Below are 18697 nucleotides of genomic sequence, written 5' to 3'. Positions count from 1 at the left end.
CCTATGAAAAATAAATGTAAAAACTGATTTTGTTATAGGATGAGGAAGCACATAGTTTATTACTGCATAAAGAGTTAAACACGAGCACACACATGCTCTCCCTGCGCTAAAGTGATCCATTCGTGGGACTCTTCTTCAGTGTGGGAGGCGGTGCGCTCGACTCGGACCTGCAACCCTCTCCCCTCCCTCCTCTTTGCCTCACTCCTTGCTTTCCCTCCATCACTTGTAGCAGGGCAGGCGGTGTGAGAGCATACTCCTCCTCCCCACTGGGTACCGGCCGGCCCCTCCACTGTGGCAGCAGGGCTACTGCAGCGCAGCGCGCCGGAGCGGAGCCGGAGGAGAGGGTAGAAGCGAACAGGAGAAACGAAGGAGAAAGACAGAAAGACCGTGTCGCCAACGACTGATAGGATTATAATCTATAGCATCCCGTAGCTTCAACATGTTTTTGGGGTACAAAAGAGTATTTGGGATTACTGCGCTGCTCGCCTGGCTGCTGCTCGGCTCCTGTGGGACAGGTAGAGAAGGTAAGGGGCTCTGCGCGCTGTATGCGAGACAGCTGACTGTTGAGTGCGCTGTTAGTGTTGTTAAAATCGACAAAACATGGGTTGTTTTTGCCCTAGATCGGACGTTTCTAATGAGTTGGGTTATACTATATTTGGCAGGTTTGTGAGATTTGGCTGTTGACCGTGAAAGAAAAATAACTAAGTTTTATTATATCCCCCCTATAGTACCTAATGGCAGAATGGACAATGGTCAATCATGATAAGTACTCTTTTCACAATGATGACTCCAAATAACTGAAATCTTGTATTTCTATAAAGATAATCTAAACTCTGATAACAAATGCTTCCTTTAAGGATTTATTTTGTTATCATTGCTAAATCTAATTATTTTCATGATTGTTCAATTATTTATGCAATTTATAAAATGTTGATTAAGACCCAAAGCTTTAAAGTTTATTACATTCATGTGAATTAGAGAAAAGTAGCAAAGCCTCACATTGGGGGAGCTGCCACTTTGTTAATTCAAATTGAAAATGACTCATGTTGATGAAAACAGTTCATCAAATGATTTAATTGGCTAATTGTTTGCATTTCTAGCCTATTCGTCAGAAAATCATAACATCTGCCTGCATTATTTAAGAGTTCTCACTTATTTTTTTTGTTAAAGCAGCTGATCTGTGCTTTGACATGTTTCTCCAGTTTGGAAAGAAGTACTGTGGCTCCTTCAGTTTATTCTGTGCATTTTGTGAATCAAACCGTTTGCTGGGTCTGATCTGACCACTGGGGTGGGGGGGCTTGTGGTTGAAAGCTCATATCTTCTGGGGATTTACAGCTGTCAAGTTTTAAGAGACAGCAAGTCCCACAATTGTTGTTCTTATTTCAGCTATTCCTGCATTTAATCTTTCCTCATGAGAGAATGATAGGAACGACTGTGTTTTTTTTGTGGATGTACTGAGCTGCACAGGAGGAGGATGTGAATTCTTTGACTCCAGTTTTATACTTGACACGTTTCAGAAAAAGACCCTAGAAAGTGGGTCTTGGGTAAAGATGATTTCAGAAGTGAAGGCATAAAAAGAGCTGCTGATTTCATGTCTGCTGGAGAAAACAGATGCGAAGGAATGTGGCAATTCACCTTGCAACAAGTGTCAGATAGCTATACATCTTATTCCCCACCATTAACTCTGCATATGAGCTGTTATTCTCTTGGGATGTTTTAATGAATAGTTTCAGTCGCTGCACTCTTGAAGTAGCACCCCTATGAAATCCGATGAACCTTCCCCTCACTGTAATTATATCGCATTCTCTTTGAATGATGTTTTAAATAGGGGCAGCTTTTAATGTGACATTCCTGTGGGCAGATCGACAAAAAAAACCCCACTAATGAGCCTTTTCACACACAGGTTCGTGCTGGGTGTGGAGAGGTGAGAATAGGGATGTATGCATTAATGGGCATTGTGGCTTCTCGACTGTATTGATCGTGTGTAAAAAGGGCTATTGACAGTTTTGAAAGAAATGGACCCAAATCTGTATGTAATTGGTTCATTGTGTGTTGGCTCGGAGCCTTAGACACAGCAATTTCCAAGAGACAAATCGGAAAAGCTGAGATTTTACTGCATCACTTCACTGTCTATCAGCCAGATCCTTTATCATCCACTTAATTACCTGTCTTCGGTCAAGATTATGCCTCCTAAGCAATAAGCAGGTTACAGCTCAGTAAAGAAATATCATATCATCTATCAAGTTTATACATGAAGGACAGGAGGTTTCTGTCATCGTCACATTATTCTTCCTCAGTGATACTCTCTCTGTCTTTCTCTGTTAATATTAATGTCTCACTCACTCACTCACTCACTCACTCACTCACTCACTCACTCACTCACTCACTCACTCACTCACTCACTCACTCACTCTCTCATACACACATACACACACACACACACACACACACACACACACACACACACACACACACCGTAGTTATCATCAGAAGTTAATAGTTGAACAGCTTTTGATACCTGACAGCTGACAATTTCAGTTAATTTATCAATCTGTCTACTGACAACCTTTAAGCCAACCTCATTCAACAATTCTGAGTGGAGGTCAGAGAGGACACTGTTTTGTTCTTGTGTTACCACTATTATTGACAAGTTTTTGTCAGTGCCTTCCAAGTCTCTTGCACCTCTTAAGTTTTAGTGAAGTTCCATCCATCATCCATCTTCTCCCGCTTTTCCGTCAGGGTCGCGGAGGTAACAGCTCCAGCAGAGAGCCCCAAACTTTCCTTTCCCTGGCCACATCAACCAGCTCTGACTGGGGGATTCCAAGGCGCTCCCAGGCCAGCGAAGAGATATAATCCCTCCACCTGGTCCTAGGTCTACCCCTCGGTCTCTTCCCAGCTGGACGTGCCTAGAACACCTCCCTAGGGAGGCGCCCAGGTGGCATCCTCACTAGGTGCCCGAACCACCTCAACTGGCTCCTTTCAACGCGAAGGAGCAGCGGTTCTACTCCGAGTCCCTCCCGGATGACTGAACTTCTCACCTTATCCCTAAGGGAGATGCCAGCCACCCTGCGGATAAATCCCATTTCGGCCGCTTGTATCCGCGATCTCGTTCTTTCGGTCATGACCCATCCTTCATGACCATAGGTGAGGGTAGGAACGAAGATGGCCCGGTAGACAGAGAGCTTTGCCTTCTGGCTCAGCTCTCTTTTCGTCATAACGGTGCGGTAAAGCGACTGCAGTACCGCTCCCGCTGCTCCGATTCTCCGGCCCATCTCACGCTACATTGTTCCCTCACTCGAGAACAAGACCCCGAGATACTTGAACTCCTTCACTTGGGGTAAGACTTCATTCCCTACCTGGAGTGGACAATCCATCGGTTTCCTGCTGAGAACCATGGCCTCAGATTTGGAGGTGCTGATCCTCATCCCAGCCGCTTCACACTCGGCCGCGAACCGATCCAGTGAGTGCTGAAGGTCACAGACCGATGAAGCCATTAGGACCACATCATCTGCAAAAAGCAGTGGTGCAATACTTAGCCCACTGAACTGCAAACCCCCTCCCCCACGACTACGCCTCGAAATCCTTTCCATGAATATCACCAACAGGATTGGTGACAAAGCGCAGCCCTGGCGGAGGCCAACCCTCACCGGAAATCGGTCCGACGTGCTACCGAGGACCCGGACACAGCTCTCGCTTTGAGAGTACAGAGATTGGATGGCCCTGAGCAGAGACCCCCTCCCCCCATACTCCCGCAGCACCTCCCACAGTATCTCCCTGGGAACCCAGTCATACGCCTTCTCCAAATCCACAAAGCACATGTAGACCAGATGAGCGTACTCCCAGGCCCCGTCCAGGATCCTTGCGAGAGTGAAAAGCTGGTCCGTCGTTCCACGACCAGGACGAAATCCGCATTGTTCCTCTCAATCTGAGGTTCAACAATCGGCCGGACCCTCCTTTCCAGCACCTTAGGGTAAACTTTCCCGGGGAGGCTGAGTAATGTGATGCCTCTGTAATTGGCACACACCCTCTGATCCCCCTTTTTAAAGAGAGGAACCACCACCCCGGTCTGCCACTCCTTCGGTACTGTTTCCGACTTCCACGCAATGTTGATGAGACGTGTCAACCATGACAGTCCCTCAACACCCAGAGCCTTCAGCATTTCTGGGCGGATCTCATCCACCCCCGGGGCTTTGCCACTGTGGAGCTGTTTAACTACCTCAGTGACTTCCCCCCGTGAGATTGGAATTGATCCCCCTTCATACTCCAGCTCCGCCTCTAACATAGAGTGCGGAGTTGTCGGATTCAGGAGTTCCTCAAAGTGTTCCTTCCACCGCCCTAACACACTATCAGTTGAGGTCAACAGCGCCCCATCCTTACTGTACACAGCTTGGATGGTACCATGCTTCCCCATCCTGAGGTGTCGGACGGTTTTCCAGAACAACTTTGGTGCCGACCGAAAGTTCTTCTCCATGGCTTCTCCGAACTTCTCCCACACCCGCTGCTTTGCCTCGGCCACGGCTGAGGCTGCTGCCCTTCGGGCCTGTCGATACCTTGCAACTGCGTCACGAGTACCCATGGATAACATATCCCGGAAGGCCTCCTTCTTCAGTCGGACGGCTTCCCTGACCACCGGTGTCCACCACGAGGTTCGAGGGTTACCGCCCCTTGAGGCACCTAAGACCTTGAGACCACAGCTCCCTGCCGCAGCTTCGGCAATAGAGGCTTTGAACACCGCCCACTCTGGTTCAATGTCCCCAGCCTCCACAGGGATGCCTGAAAAGCTCCGCCGGAGGTGTGAGTTGAAGGCCTCCTGGACATGGGACTCCTCCAGACGTTCCCAGTTCACCCGCACTACACGTTTGGGCTTACCAGGTCTGTCCAGAGGCTTCCCCCGCCACTCGACCCAACTCACCACCAGATGGTGATCAGTTGACAACTCCGCCCCTCTCTTCACCCGAGTGTCCAAAACATGCGGCCTCAGGTCCGATGATACGATAACAAAATCGATCATGGACCTTCTGCCTAGGGTACTCTGGTACCACGTACACTTATGAGCATCCTTATGTTTGAACATGGTGTTTGTTATGGCCAATCCATGACTAGCACAGAAGTCCAGTAGCAAACCACCACTCCGGTTCAGATCAGGGGGGCCGTTCCTCCCAATCACGCCCCTCCAAGTGTCTCCATCATTGCCCACGTGTGCGTTGAAGTCTCCCAGCAAGACTAAGGAGTCCCCTTCAGGAGCCCCATACAGGACTTCTTTCAGGGTCTCCAAGAAGGCCGAATACTCTGAACTGCTGTTTGGTGCATAAGCACACACAATAGTCAGAGTTTCCCCCCCCATGACCCGCAGGCGTAGGGAGGCGACCCTCTCGTCCACTGGGGTAAACTCCAACAAAGCGGCACTCAACCGGGGGCTTGTGAGTATCCCCACACCCGCTCGGCGCCTCACACCTTGGGCAACTCCGGAGAAGAATAGAGTCCAACCCTTATCCAGAAGTAAGGTTCCAGAGCCGACGCTGTGCGTAGAGGTGAGCCCCACCAGATCCAACTGGTAACGCTCCACCTCCCGCACAAGCTCCGGCTCCTTCCCCCCCAGAGAGGTGACATTCCACGTCCCCAAAGCCAACTTCTGTCGAGTCTGGTCCGTCGAGACCCTCTGCTTTCACTGCCACCCTTTTGGCAGCGCACCCGACCCCATCGTTGTTTCCCGTAGGTGGTGGGCCCGCGGGACGGAGAAGCGGCGGTGTTGCCCACGTTGCTTTTTCGGGCTGTGCCCGGCCGGGCTCCGTGGCAAGCCCGGCCACCAGACGCTCGCTGACGAGTCCTCCTTCTGGGCCTGGCTCCAGAAGGGGACCCCGGGCTTCCTCCGGGCCGGGTATGCTCGCTTCCAATTGTGTTATTCATGGAGTCTTTTTGAACCAATCTTAGTCTGGCCCCTTACCTGAGACCAATTTGCCATGCGAGACCCTACCAGGAACACAAGGTTCCAGACAACACAGCCCCCAGGTTCATCGGGGCACACAAACCTCTCCACCACGATAAGGTGCTGGTTCTGAAGTTTGGGAAACTAAAACGTTAAAAAGGTTAAAGGAAATCAATTCTTCATGGTTAAAAGAATCCAGGGATGGAAGTAGGTCCTGGATATCATGTGATCTGAATGCCTTTCACTTTGACCTCTTTCTAAGTAGTTTTGTGATGGTATAGTGAGAAAGTAATTGTAACAAGAAAGTAACAAGTCTTTTTAAGCATTTGAGCAAATGACTTATGCTCTCATTATTTTCATGGGAATTGTCAATTATTCAACATCATTCAATCATCTTTTCCATCAGCATTTCTATGAATGACAATGTCTCTCGATAGCATCCTTCTTTCTCCCTTCAACTTCACCTTCATTCATAAAATTAAACTGGATTTTGTCTTCCATACCCTCATATTGTCATCCTTAGTTTTGTTTCATTTTGCAGTAAGCTTAGTCCCCACTTCACCACCAACTTACAGACAGACTTAATTCTTTAGCATTTCTCTAAATCCCAATTTGAACTCTGTCTCCGTTTTGAATATTGCACCAGTGGAAGCGAGAGGTTGTTCAGGGTCGTTTCATCTCAGATCTATGAGACCGTAGGAGGGTGGTGAGCACTGGGGTTCTGTTATTTTCTCAGACTGCTAGAAATTCATCTCCTCCAGACCACCAAGACACAGTAAAAGTTGATAAAAAATAGTCTGCGAGAGAAGTTGATTTGAATTTTAAGCCTAGCTCTCTGTTTCATATGCAAACAGCCCTGTCTCATCAGAATGTATTACTTTCCAATGAGCTGGTGGTATGCATTGAGAGAACATAAACCTCAGAATAAAATCAATTTAGTGTGAATGTGTGAGACATTTTCTCTGTGAAACCCTGCTGTCCTTTATGCTTCATGACACGCAGGAGTCTTGAGAAACACTGTGAGGATAGAGCAAAGTAGTGGAGGATAAATTGTACCTTACTTTTTTGTTATGGGGTCATTTATGAAAATGTGTTTAGTAGAAGTGGAGTCATGAAGAGGTTTTGATTAAGTCAAGGCTATAAAAAGGTGGCAGTGGCTAGGGGTGTGAGCCTGGAGCTGCCAGTCATGAATCTAGATTTATTAATCCAGGGACATGTAGTTAAGCGATAAAAGTGACAGAGAGCTGCAGTTCATCCATCTGCCTTTGTGACCTGAGGGATTTTGTGTTTGCCCAAGGCTTACTCCTCAGTGTATGCCTGCCTCCCTTAAAACAGAGCCATTCATCAGACGACCCTGTCATTATCTCAGACTTTTGTTATTGGTCCAAGAAGCAGCCACTTTCTGCTGAGCTCACTATTCTCTGTCACTCTCTGAGGCAGGAGGAAAGTAAAGGCATCAGCTTTTAGCAAACACAAGCTGTGTTAATGATTGACTTGTTTATGTACCGTTAATCATCACTTTTTCTGACAGCCTACCGGGAATTGACATGGCCAAAAAAATGCAGTGACAATTATAAAGATTCAAAGGCTTTATTGTAATATGCACATTAGCTACAGTATAGATATGGCAATGAAATTATGAGACTTAAGTCCCAGGCTCCTCCAACAATGCAACATAATATATAAATAAAACCAATACAAATAATGAAAGAAATAGCGCAATAGAAATAAAATAGTGCAGATGATTAGTGGCCATAGGTAATTTCCATCCATTCATCCATCCATCTTCTCCCGCTTATCCGTCAGGGTCGCGGAGGTAACAGCTCCAGCAGAGAGCCCCAAACTTCTCTTTCCCTGGCCACATCAGCCAGCTCTGACTGGGGGATTCCAAGGCGCTCCCAGGCCAGCGAAGAGATATAATCCCTCCACCTGGTCCTAGGTCTACCCCTCGGTCTCTTCCCAGCTGGACGTGCCTGGAACACCTCCCTAGGGAGGCGCCCAGGTGGAATCCTCACTAGGTGCCCGAACCACCTCAACTGGCTCCTTTCAACGCGAAGGAGCAGCGGTTCTACTCTGAGTCCCTCCCGGATGACTGAACTTCTCACCTTATCCCTAAGGGAGATGCCAGCCACCCTGCGGAGAAATCCCATTTCGGCCGCTTGTATCCACGATCTCGTTCTTTCGGTCATGACCCATCCTTCATGACCATAGGTGAGGGTAGGAACGAAGATGGCCCGGTAGACAGAGAGCTTTGCCTTCTGGCTCAGCTCTCTTTTCGTCACAACGGTGCGGTAAAGTGACTGCAGTACTGCTCCTGCTGCTCCGATTCTCCGGCACATTTCACACTCCATTGTTCCCTCACTCGAGAACAAGACCTCGAGATACTTGAACTCCTTCACTTGGGGTAAGGCTTCATTCCCTACCTGGAGTGGACAGTCCATCGGTTTCCTGCTGAGAACCATGGCCTCAGATTTGGAGGTGCTGATCCTCATCCCAGTCGCTTTACACTCGGCTGCGAACCGATCCAGTGAGTGCTGAAGGTCACAGACCGATGAAGCCATTGGGACCACATCATCTGCAAAAAGCAGTGATGCAATCCTTAGCCCACCGAACTGCAAACCCCCTCCCCCACGACTAAGCCACAAAATCCTGTCCATGAATATCACAAACAGGATTGGTGACAAAGCGCAGCCCTGGCGTAGGCCAACCCTCACCGGAAATCGGTCCGACGTTCTACCGAGGACCCGGACACAGCTCTCGCTTTGGGAGTACAGAGATTGGATGGCCCTGAGTAGAGACCTCCTCACCCCATACTCCCGCAGCACCTCCCACAGTATCTCCCTGAGAAGCCGGTCATACGCCTTCTCCAAATCCACAAAGCACATGTAGACCAGATGAGCGTACTCCCAGGCCCCCTACAGGATCCTTGCAAGAGTAAAAAGCTGCTCCGTCGTTCCACGACCAGGACGAAATCCGCATTGTTCCTCCTCAATCTGAGGTTCAACAATCGACTGGACCCTCCTTTCCAGCACCTTGGAGTAAACTTTCCGGGGGAGGCTGAGTAATGTGATGCCTCTGTAATTGGCACACACCCTCTGATCCCCCTTTTTAAAAAGGGGACCACCACCCTGGTCTGCCACTCCTTCGGTACTGTTTCCGACTTCCACGCAATGTTATTGAGACGTGTCAACCATGACAGTCCCTCAACACCCAGAGCCTTCAGCATTTCTGGGCGGATCTCATCCACCCCCGGGCTTTGCCACTGTGGAGTTGTTTGACTACATCAGTGACTTCCCCCTGTGAGATTGGAGTTGATCCCCCTTCATACTCCAGCTCCACCTCTAACATAGAGGAAATTTCTCTCAGGAAAAAGCCCTATGCTGTAAGACTAAAATATCAGTGGTGGAGGAAGTATTGAGTGTTGTCAGTGATACATTATTTTATGTTGAAAAGGATTTATTGCATCAACGTTGTCTTGATTTCAAACCAACAATCATTTTCTAAATGTGTGTTTTTGCTAGTTCCGGTTAGTAGGTTGTAAGCAGACGTAGGCCTAAATAATGGAGGGGCTGTCGGTGTGATGGAGGGCAGTTGTCTTTAAATCTGAAGGTTGAGGGTTCGATTCCAGCCCCTGCAGCAACATGTCTCTGTATTCTTGGGTAATATACGGAGTGTCTTGGGGGGTGAAAGCGGGGGGGTGACACAGGGAAAGAGAACATTCTCGACACACTGTTCATTGACTGGAGGTTACTTCCCTTTGTGGGGCCTAATGGCTTTTTTCTTGATTCCGAAAAATAACCAAACACAATGAAAGAGAAAAATATAAAAAGAGGCCTGAAGGGTCTTTGTAGATATATACACCAACACACACTTATGGGTCCTTACAGTGATTGAGTGGGATTATTAATGATGAGTCCAAAAACTGCTTTAGGGAAATTCCTTCATATTATGAAGTGGGCGACTGCGAGGACGTGCGGCAGTCTTTCAACCAGAAGGTTCTGGGTTCGATCCCAATCCAAGCAGTCATGTTGATATATACTTGGGCAAGATACAAACAACGGAGTTTCTCCTGATGGCATGGCCAGCAGTGTATGAAAATTAGTTCCCTAGAGCACGGTGTACTACTCTGTATGAATGGGTGAATGACTTGTAGTACGTAAAGCGATTTGAGGGGTCGGAAAGACTGGATTATACACTGTCTGGCCAAAAAAAAGGTCACACACTCTAATATTTTGTTGGACCGCCTTTAGCTTTGATTAGGGCACACATTCGCTGTGGCATCGTTTCCACAAGCTTCTGGAATGTCACAACATTTATTTCTGTCCAGAGTTGCATTAATCCCTAGCAAACTGAAGCAGTTTGTTCCGATTAGCCTCACCGAGTTCCCTTTGCATTGTGCGTGTGGAAATACTCTTACTTTCACTATTAAACATAGCCGTTAGTTCTGGTGTTTTTCTACGATTTGATTTCACCAAACGTTTAAGTGATCGCCGTTCACGATGACTTTCAGACCACATTCCTTCCTGGAAGATGACGTTTCCCCACTGTCCTTCCAGTTTTTATAATGCGTTGGACAGTTCTTAACCCGATTTTAATAGTTTCAGTAATCTCCTTAGATCAGTGGTTCCCAAAGTGTGGGTCGCGCCCCCTAGGGGGTCGCGGAGGTATTGCAGGGGGGTCGCGGGGGAGGGGTACGGTTTGCGTGAACTGCAGAACCGCGTCTGTTGTTAAGGTGGCACGTAATACAGTTGTTTAGTCTACATGCCACCATGAGCCTATACCACCTTAACTAACGGACCACTCACCCTGGGGTGCGTTTCCCAAAAACTTTTTGATAACAGTAGCCATGCGTGAGTCTGAGAACTGAACATTTTAAAATGGAAAAGTTTTTAACAGCGGGTCCAATCAAGCGTAAGCCTACTTTACAGTACGAGCCATCAAGCACTCCGACTCAGAAAAAGACGAGGAGATATGACGAGGTGTACATCGGGCTGGGCTTCACTAGTACGCTGGTAGGTGGTGAGGAAAGACCGCAGTGTGTTCTATGTTTAAGAGTGCTAGCCGCTGACAGTCTAAAACCCAGCAAGCTTAAACGTCCCCTGGAGACCACACACCGTGAGCATAAAGACAAGCCGGCTGATTTCTTTCAGAGAAAATTAAATAACTGTCGTATCCAACAGACTAGTTTCGTAAAATCTGCGTCTGTCCCTGCCAATGCTCAGCTTGCCTCCTATAAAGTGGCCTACCGTGTCGCACAGTGCAAAAAAACCACACTCAATAGCTGAGGAACTGATACTGCCCTGTGCTATCGATATGGTTGCCACTATGATTGACGAGGCAACAGCAAACAAGTTAAAAGTGATTCCTCTCTCTAACAACACTGTTGGGAGACGCATACGTCATGTGACATAGCGGAGCAGGTCAACGATATGGTGCGTGCAAGCACCCGGTTTGCTCTGCAGGTGGATGAAGCCACCGACAGCAACAAGGACTGTTTATTAATCACATACGTCCGATTCATTGCTGCAGGGGACATGAAAGAGGACCTGTTGTTCTGCAAAAAACTTAAAACGCGAGCCACTGCTGATGAACTTTTCAAAGTAATTGACACTTACTTGCAAGAGGCCAATCTGAAGTGGGAGGGTTGTGTTGGGGTGTGTACAGATGGGGCTCAGGCAATGGCTGGGAAGCACAACGGGCTCCAAGCGCTCATAAAGCGTGTGTCGCCCAACGTTCATTGGACTCACTGTATGATCCATCGAGAAGCGTTGGCTTCTAAACAGCTGAGTCCCGAATTGAACGAGGTGATGACGGACGTCATTGCCACAATGAACTACATCAAAACGCGCCCTGTTAACCCTCGTCTTGTGTTAGTTCCCTGTTACCATCTCTTATGTTAACGGGTCGGTTTTGACCCGTGTTTTAATTTAGTTGTAAAATACACTAAAAACAATGATCTATCATCCAATTTGTTTCTCATCCCTTGGTTACCTTGTTAGGCTTCCTTATGCATAAAAATATTGGTTTTAATATTTTTGGTGTGGGCCCCTGGACCTTTTTTTTGTCAGTATACCCCTCGATTTCAATAACAAAAACATGTAAAATGAACCTCAAGAGAATCATATAAATAAATAAAAGGTTGTTATGTCACCTGACTATTACTGAGGGGATTTAGAACACATCTCTTAAATAAATTAGTTTTATTTATTTTTTCATTTTAATATTATTAACTATAGTAACATCTATGGTGTTACGGGTCAGTTTCGACCCGTATATATTTACTTCAAGAAAAAGGCAAAAAAGTCTCTTTTTTCAGCAATAAAACTTTAGTACAAACACAAAATGAAAAGCAGAACAAATATATATATATAACAAAATATAGATTTTCAAGGTCAAACAAACAACAACCAATCAAGCAAATCAAACCAATAGAAATCAATTACTAGTTCCAACACTAATAAAAATAAAAATCAGAGTAAAAGTCTCTGTGTGCAAGAACATGCATGTGTATGTGTGTGTGTGTGGCAAAAAGTGACACACAGGTGGCCTGAGTGGGGTTGTGATTGTGGCTGTTGTGGATGATGTTGAGGCAGGGCTGTCTGAGGAGGATGCTGGTGTGGACGGAGTTCTAGGTGAGCTCTGCAGCTGTCTGACCAAGGTTGCAGCATCTGGGTCTCGGGGCACCCGTTCCCTTCGCTCAATGTGTGGCTTGACAAGGGAATTTCCCAGCTCCTCAAGAAACATTCTCCGCTTGTTTTTTTTTGGTTGAGTTCCATCCTTGGTGGATGTGGGTCCACAACCAAATGCATTACATGCAGACACATCAAGGATGTTGTAAAACACAACCATTGGCCATCTCCTGGTCATTCGCTGGGTTGAACATCAGTGGAAGGAGCTGCACCCATCTCTCCCAGACATCCCTGATGGGGGCAAGCTTGTCAGATCTTGCTCTGGTATCTCTGTTGTCAAATCTGAGGACTCTTGATATCATGTGAAAGGTCTGAAGTGACATTGTTGCCCGGAAAATATTTCTGCCTGTCGATGCGTCCCACAGACTATCAGTGGCCTCATTGCAGGATCTGTAGCCTACACTCCAGCAAGAAGAAGAACACCAATATAAGCATCCAGGTATTCCTCATCAATGTCTTTCCACATGCTGCCATGGACTTTTTTCCCTTCAAGGTTTGTCATAGCAATGATGACTCTTTTTAGTGACAATGGCATAAATAGCTCAAAACATGTCTTGATGTCGCTGACTCTCATCACAGCAAACCTTGTGATTCCAGGGGTCATTTTGATGACATTTGCAGCAGCTGCCCTGCCATGTACATCAGGAGGTACTGAGCTCCAACAGATCTTACCATTTGTGGACTTGAATCTTTCAGCGGGAGCAGCTTCAGCACCGGTGACCTCCTCATCAGACTCATCAGATGTGTCTGTGTCTTCTGGATCATACTCCACATTGTCTTCCTCCTCAGAAACCTGCTCATCCGAATAACTATGCTGCTCTGTGTCCTCTCCCTCATTTTCACCAAAAATATTATCCAGAACTTGGCTCACTGAAAATCTTCTTCTCATTTTTGCATGCTACAAATTGGAGATGTGCACTCTGCAAGTCACCAATTCTATACTGAATTGGCCTCACATGTCTGGACATGCCAGTCTTTGTTTGTTTTGTTTTTGTGCAGGTATACTGGAAAACAAGGCAAAATGAGAATCCCCTAAAGCTCACATGATTGGGAGAGGAGCTGGCTGTCAGTGTGTTGGCTGACAGTGAACTTGTGATTTCAGTTTTGGCTCTAATTATTGCTTTATAATCTTATTTTTATAACTGGGTCGAAACCGACCCTAACAACACAAAGGTATCAATTTCAACTAGAGCATTTTATAATTTAGTGAAAACAATTTTTTTTGTTTTATTTTGTTGAAATAGAGGTTCCTGACAAAGTCATAAAGCCTTGATGCAATAAACAAATTTATATGGTTATTTTATGCATTTAAAACCTCAAAACGGGTCGGTGCCGACCCTAACACAAGACGAAGGTTAAGGCCCGACTTTTCTCTGCGCTATGCGAGGAAATGGGATCCAATCACACAGCTGTTTTGTTTCACAGCGAAGCGCGATGGTTGTCACGTGGGAAGGTTCTGTCCAGGGTATTTGAGCTGCGGGAGGAAATTTGGATTTTTTTGGAGGAGGAGGGTCATGACCTCGCGGTTAATTACAGTGATGAAAATTTTCTTACGAAAGTTGCCTACCTCAGTGACATGTTCCAGAAATTAAATGAACTAAATCTGCAGATGCAAGGAACCAACACCCACCTTCCGCATCTTGCAGATAAAATAAAATCATTTTCAAGGAAATTGGAAATGTGGGAGCGGAAAATTGGGGAGGGAAACATAGACTCATTTCAGAACCTTCATGCTTTTCTTGAATCCAACAACATTCAGAACACAATCGTGCCTTGTATGAGAGCACACATCTCTGCCCTACAACAACATTTTCAGAGGTATTTTTCAGTGAAGGATTCAGCACAATATGACTGGATCCTAGACCCCTTCACTGCAGCCGCACCTACTGACTTCAGCACTGCTGAAGAGGAGCAGTTCATTGATATCACATCAGACTCCACACTGAAACTGCAGTTTCAGGCCAAGTTACTGACTGCATTTTGGATTGGGGTGGAGGAGGACTACCCACTATTGGGTGGAAAGGCAATGGCAGTATTACTCCCTTTTGCCACGTCTTATCTTTGTGAGGTGGGCTTTTCTGCAGTGGCCTCCATAAAGACCAAATACAGGTCAAAGCTGGACATTGAGAATGAACTGAGGGTGGCCATCTCACAGTTGCCACCACGATTTGAAAAGATCTGCAGTTCAAAGCAAGCCCACACTAGTCACTGGGATGTATGAAATATTTTATGAAAAAACAAATCTGGGGTATTTTTTCAAATTCAGTGCAGATGTTAAAAAGATGAAATAGGTTCAAATTTGTACAATTTAAAAGTAAATGTAAGTTACTTTTTTGTTATTTTGTCAAGAAGAGAAGTTGCAGTTGCAAAGTTGTTGAAACAGTGCTGTTGCACACAAAACACATGAATAAATGTTATTTTGAAGTGTCTTGTAATGGTGATTATGCCCTTATTGTTTATTTGTACTGTTTGCGTGAATTTCAAAATACATTTTCAAGAAACTAAAAGTTTCGGTGTTTAGGGGGGGCTCCAAAATATGTTTAGGTCTTAAAGGGGGTCCCAGCAGAAAAAGTTTGGGAACCACTGCCTTAGATGTTTTCTCTGCTTGATGCATGCCAATAGTTTGACCCTTCTGAAACAGATTAACATCTTTTCCATGACCACAGGATATGTCTTTTGACATGACTGTTTAACCAATGAGAAGTTACTCACTGCATCAGTTAGGGTTAAATAACTTGTTGCCAGCTGAAACATAATCACCCATGCAGTAATTATCCAATGGGAGGCTCTTACCTATTTGAGTAGTTAAGTCTAGGTGGTGATCTTTTTCTTGGCCGGGCAGTGTATAAAGACAGTCCATTTACCATCAAACCCTTTTGAAATGTTCAAATGAAGGTCATATGACATAAAGTTTTACATAAGTAAAAACAAACCAATTAAATGTATTCCTTTTTTAAATGCTTCCCAAGTTCTTAGACAGGCCATATTTCTCCTTAAGAACAAAGAAAGCCTGCATTGATTATTATGCAATATCCAACTGGTTTTGAAAAGTGGTATACCAAAAGGTTTTAGGAAAGTTACGTTCATAATCAGGGACAGCATTTGTTAGAGTGGAGAAAGCTGAGCTTAAACAACATTTTTGAAGTAAAACAGAGAGAGTATATAAAGGGCTAATATTTATGTTAGTGTGATAACAAAAGGAGAAAAAGAAATGGGCACAAAAAGACGTGGAGGAGTTTGGATTAGTGTCCTGTGTGGACATTCATTGTAGTTTAAGCCAAGCAGTGACACTCCCAACTCCTTCTCTCATTTCACCCATCAGTGGGTTTTCTTTTTCTTTTTCTTTTGGATGTGTGTGATGTCAGATTAATTTGCCAGACTCCCCGCTCACCTTCACACAGCTGCAGCTCTGCAGTGAACAGAAACACGAGTTGCAGCAATAAGGTCCTGTTCTTCTGTATCAGGATCTCCCTTTCCTGCCAGCGGGGTCATTATTATTGAATGCTTTTCAATGCAGTTACCTTTTTCTTTGAAGAAAGCCCTGCTGCTCTTTTAATAATGGTCAAGTGCTGTGTTTGAAGATCTTTTCATTTTCACCATTACAGCAGAACATTTTAATGGACGTCATGTGTAAAAGACTTTGTCACATTTTTTGCCACTTAATGTTTTTACACATTTTCTGGGATTGAGATTCAAATCATGGAGCGTATTGTAAAGAATAATAGTTTTTTAAATGTATCTTTTTCATAATCGTTTTTTGGGGTTAATATGACTAGTTTAATCATCCAGCCCGGCGATGTGTAGTTTCTATCAACAAGGTCTCTTAACCTCAAATTGCATAAATAAGACCCGAGTTGAAATTACCTTGAATTGAATTTACTTGTAAAGTATTATGTATACTATAACTGCAAGCATTGTGCTACTTAAAGTGCTTTTCCTATTGCATATCTCCGCATACTGCCTCATTGCCACTCCCCTTCCAATCCATTATACTGCAAATTACCATCACATTAGTCATAAAGTTAATAATAACCCAACCTGCTACTTTGACCTGCCTCCATTCCGATTTAATGACAGGTTTTATATTTGTTGGTTGTTGGTTTGAAGTGGAGTGGCACAGTGGGAGCAGGATATGTACATGCTTCTTAAAAATTATAACCATCATTTAATCTTGTGCTGACTCTGTTCTGAACTCCTGTCTTTGTGAAATAGTTTTAGTGTATGTAACGACGCTAAACTTCGCCTCACCCCAAACCAAAGACCATCAAGTTAATACTTCTGGATGAGAGTTGCTGAAGAGGCCTTGGGGAGATGAGTCATTTTTTTAGTTGAAGGATCTCACCCGAGGAAACTCTAACCTTGCTCACGGATCAGAAAATACAAGTGCTGCAGAGTCAGTATTTCAATGTAAAAAACCTTACGTCGGTACACAAAACATATTATTTTAAAACATTGAATCAGTGTTTAGGTTCTTTCATTAGCCTACTGATGGCATACTTATTCATTCAACAGCAGGACAAACATCCTCAGTTGTGCAGTTGTTTTTAGAAGTCACATAATGAGTACTATTAAAATCACCTGTGTGCAACACCTGGGTTAATTAGTAGAAACCGATTGCACCTGCATTTGGTGAGTCGGACAAAAACCTTCACCACGAAGGCCCAATTATAAACCACACTCTACCCACTCCCACTCTGTGACAGAGTGAACTCCATCTGTAGTGACACTCGCAGCTTAACGAGGCTCCCTTCTTTCAGGTGGAGGGTGTAAAAGCAGCGGCAATCTTTGGGATGATCTCAAATCAAATCAGCATCACTTGGACAAAAAATAAAATAACAACTAAAATAAAACTCCAAAAATCATGAATGGCGTTTCTTTTTGCAAATCCCTTTTGGTTTTAAAATATGTTTATAAGCTGCTTGGTTTTTGCAACAATCCCTGAAAATATACAATACTTTAGTTCACTAGTTAACCGTTTTCTACATTAGACATGGGTATATATTCCTAAGTAAAAAAAAACACGAGTTAACATGTAGTTGTTAACATCTGAATGACAATATTTAATGTCTATCTTGTTTGACGCAGTTTACCAGTAGCCTAAATTTTGCAGGAGCTGTTTGTAAACATGACGGACACACAGAGTTTTGTCCATTCAGGTAATGCAGCAGGGGAAGTCAGACACTTCAAGCAACTCAAGGAAAAGGTCATTTAGAAAGCCCACCCTTTTATAGTTACTTTATGGTGTTATGGTGTTACTCTATGGTCCAACCCAGTTACAAACAGATTACCAGGAATATCGGGTTCGTATTGTTATATGTGTGAAGTACATAACAAACTCATAGTTTAACATGCTTTGTTTGTTGCTTAATGTTTTTATTCAGCTACTTAAATACATCCTCTGTTGAAACCACAAAGGCTTAAACCAGTTTAAAGATGTAGAAGGGAAATGTCTCAAAAGTATCCAAAATCAAATGTTATTAAGCAGCTTAATCACAGTTCATAAGAGTACTCTTTTCAATTACTGAAGGTGGAAATATCATTATTTGGTTATAATGCCAAAACATATCCACAGAGGAGATTGGGAAAAATGGAAAGGTCAAAAAACACTAAAACAACAAACATATTGCTGATGGCTGCTTCTTCCGCACAAACAGTTGATGACAAAAGTGCATAAAAAGTATTTGTTTTAATGCCACTATGTGTTTTCCTCCAGGGTAAGCAAAGCCTAACTGCTGGAGGCAAACGAGAAAGAAAGAAGTGCATAATAATTGGATTATGTTTTTTTTTTTAACAGAATGGCTTAATGTCCTCTCATTGAAGTAAAGAATGCCTCCAATTTTTTGTTTTAAAATGCAAATATGATCCATTAAGATGCCCGTCACACTCCCAACATTTACCCTGGGTCCATTAGTGAAAGTGATGTAACCGGAAGCAATTTTTCCAAATCTCCATAAACTGAAATGTTTTATTTTAGGGATTTTTGAATCTTATTTTCATTACTGATGAGTTTCACATTCATTTTTTGTTGCTTGTCTCAGCACTCAGCATTGTGTACTAATGTCATGAAGGTTAACCTCACATA

The 18697-nt window shown here is 44.6% G+C and overlaps 1 pseudogene; it reads left to right on the top strand.

Annotated features, from left to right (window-relative positions):
* The first annotated feature begins 339 nt into the window (after window positions 1-339).
* The window catches only part of LOC134870201 (contactin-associated protein-like 4), a 98300-nt pseudogene continuing 79942 nt past the window's right edge, over window positions 340-18697 (top strand).

Source organism: Eleginops maclovinus, chromosome 9 (assembly GCF_036324505.1).
Source record: "Eleginops maclovinus isolate JMC-PN-2008 ecotype Puerto Natales chromosome 9, JC_Emac_rtc_rv5, whole genome shotgun sequence".
In the NCBI taxonomy this organism is placed as follows: Eukaryota; Metazoa; Chordata; class Actinopteri; order Perciformes; family Eleginopidae; genus Eleginops; species Eleginops maclovinus.
This window is presented reverse-complemented; position numbering and strand designations above follow the sequence as displayed.